We start from the raw sequence: 2,723 nt of genomic DNA on the forward strand, positions 1-2,723 counted from the left end.
GCCAATGGAAGCAGCAGTCAGGACATTAGATGACGTGTAGCACTGGGTAGGTCAGCTGTGAAGGAACTCTTTCAAGTGCTGAGGAGCAAGGATGTCTGCTTGAGGACTAAGGTGCATCTGACACAGGCCATGATATTTCCAGTTGCCTTGTATGCATGTGATAGCTGGACAATGAATAAGGAAGATTGAAAAAAGAGTTGATGCTTTTGAGTTGTGGTGCTGGCAAAGAATGCTGAAGGTACCATGGACTGCCAAAAGAACTAACAGATCTGTCCTGAAGGAAGTACAGCCGAGATGCTCCTTGGAAGCGAGGATGGCCAGACTTCTTCTCACCTATTTTGGTCATGTTGTCAGGGGCGACCATTCCCTGGAGAAGGATGTCATGCTTGGTAAGGTGGAGGGTCAACAAAAGAGGGGAAGGCCTTCGATGAGATGGATTGACATAGTGGCTGTGACAATGCGCTCAAGTATAGCAAGGATCATGGAGCTGGTACGGGATCAGGTGGTGTTTTTTTCTGCTGTGCATGGGATCTCTATGAATCGGAAGCAACTCGACGGCACCTAAGAACAGCAACAACATAAAACTTTTGGGATGATATAATAGGGTGAAAGTGTTTTACATGTGGCAAGGACCTGGATTTTTGTGGGCCAAAGGGTGAAATGTCATGGATTGAATTTTGTCCTCTAAAAACATGTGTCACCTTGATTGGGCCATGATTCTCAGTATTTTGGCAGTTATGTAATGACCCCTCATGATGTGATCTTATGTGATAAGCTGGTCAACTGTAAGAGGATTAGGGTAGGATGCCACCCCTTACTCAGCTCACAGACCTGGTCCTTGTGGGAGGAATTTCCCTGGGGTGTAACTTGTAACACTTTTTATCTTACAAAACAAACATGCAGAGAGAGGAGGACCACCACCAAGAAAGAAGATCTGGGAGTAAAGCATGTGCTTTGGACCCAGGGTCTCTGTGCTGGGAAACCTCCCAGAAGCAGGAATCACAGAGAAAGAAAGCTTTCTCCTAGAGCTGGCACTGTGAATTCGGACATCTAGCCTCCTAAACTGTGAGAAAAAAGTTAAAACCACTCACTTGTGGTATTTCAGTTATGTTGTTGTTGCTTTGTGCCGTCGAGTCAGATCCTACTCAAAATGACCCCTCCTTGGGTTTCCGAGGTGCTATCACTACACAAGTAGATTGCCCAACCTTCCTTCAAGGAGTGGCTGGTGGGTTTGAACCACCAGCCTTCTGTTTAGCAGTCAAGTGCCTTAGGCACTACGCTACCAGAGCAGCACTAAATAACTAAGATAGTTCCTCACTGTAATTATCTGCTGAATAACATATTTTTTAAATTGGCTTCCTTCCCTTCCCTGTCTCACTTCCTCACTCCCCTACCAGTGTTGCCTGGAGACACCCCACCAAATTAAATATTTCACTCAAATTTTTGTCTCAGGGTATCCTATTGTTGTTGTTGTTAGGTGCCGTTGAGTCATCTCTGACTCATAGTGACCCTACGTACAACAGAATGAAACACTGCCTGGACCTGTGCTAGTGTCATGATCCTTGCTATACCTGAGCCTATCATTGCAGCAACTGTGTCAGTCCATGTTGCTGAGGGTCTTCCTCTTTTTTGTTGACCCTCCACTTTACCAAGCATGATATCCTTCTCCAGGGAATGGTCTTTTCTGACAATGTGACCGAAACAGGTGAGACAAAGTCTGGCCATTCTTGTTTCCAAGGAGCATTCCAGCTGCACTTCTTCCAGGACAGATTTGTTAGTTCTTTTAGCAGTCCATGGTACTTTCAGTATTCTTTGCCAACACTACAACTCAAAAGCATCAACTCTTCTTCTGTCTTCCTTATTCATTGTCCAGCTCTCACATGCTTATGAGGTGATAGAAAATACCATGGCTTGGGTTGTTGTTGTTGTTGTTATGTGCCATCGAGTCGGCCCCGACTCATAGCGACCCCTCCTTAGGTTTCCGAGGCAGTATCACTACGGAAGTAGGATTGCCCAACCTTCCTTCCAAGGAGTGGCTGGTGGGTTTGAACCGCCAGCCTTCTGGTTAGCAGTCAAGTGCTTTAGCCACCATGCTACCAGAGCTCCTATGGCTTGGGTTAGGCACACCTTAGTGTTCAAGAGGGAACTCTGGTGGTATAGTGCATAAAGCACTTGACTGCTAACCAGAAGGTTGGCAGTTCAAACCCACCAGCCACTCCTCGGAAGGAAGATTGGGTGATCTACTTCCGTAGTGATACTGCATCGGAAATCCAAGGAGGGGTCTCTGTGAGTTGGAGATGACTCAGTGACACATAAACACAACAACTTCTTGTCTTCAAGGAGACATCTTTTCTCTTAAGCACTTGAAGATTTTTTGCAGCAGATTTGCCCAGTGCATTATGTCATCTGATGTCTTGACTGCTGTCTCCATTGGTGTTGAATGTAGAACCAAGTAATATGAAGTCTTTGACAGCGTTAATCTTTTCTCTATTTATCATGAAGCTGTTCATTGAACCAGTTGTGAGGAATTTTGCTTTCTTTATATTGAGGTGTAATCCGTACTGCAGACTGTATAGTCTTTAATGTTCATCAGTAAGTGTTCTGGTTACCTGGTGCCGCTCTGACAAGAATATACCACAAGTGGGATGGTCTTAACAAACAGGAGTTTATTCTTACAATTTGGAGGCTTTAAGTCCAAGTTCAAAGTGCCAGGCTCTAGGGGC

Source organism: Orycteropus afer, unplaced genomic scaffold (assembly GCF_000298275.1).
Source record: "Orycteropus afer afer isolate SDZICR_OR568_19922 unplaced genomic scaffold, OryAfe1.0 scaffold00003, whole genome shotgun sequence".
In the NCBI taxonomy this organism is placed as follows: domain Eukaryota; kingdom Metazoa; phylum Chordata; class Mammalia; order Tubulidentata; family Orycteropodidae; genus Orycteropus; species Orycteropus afer.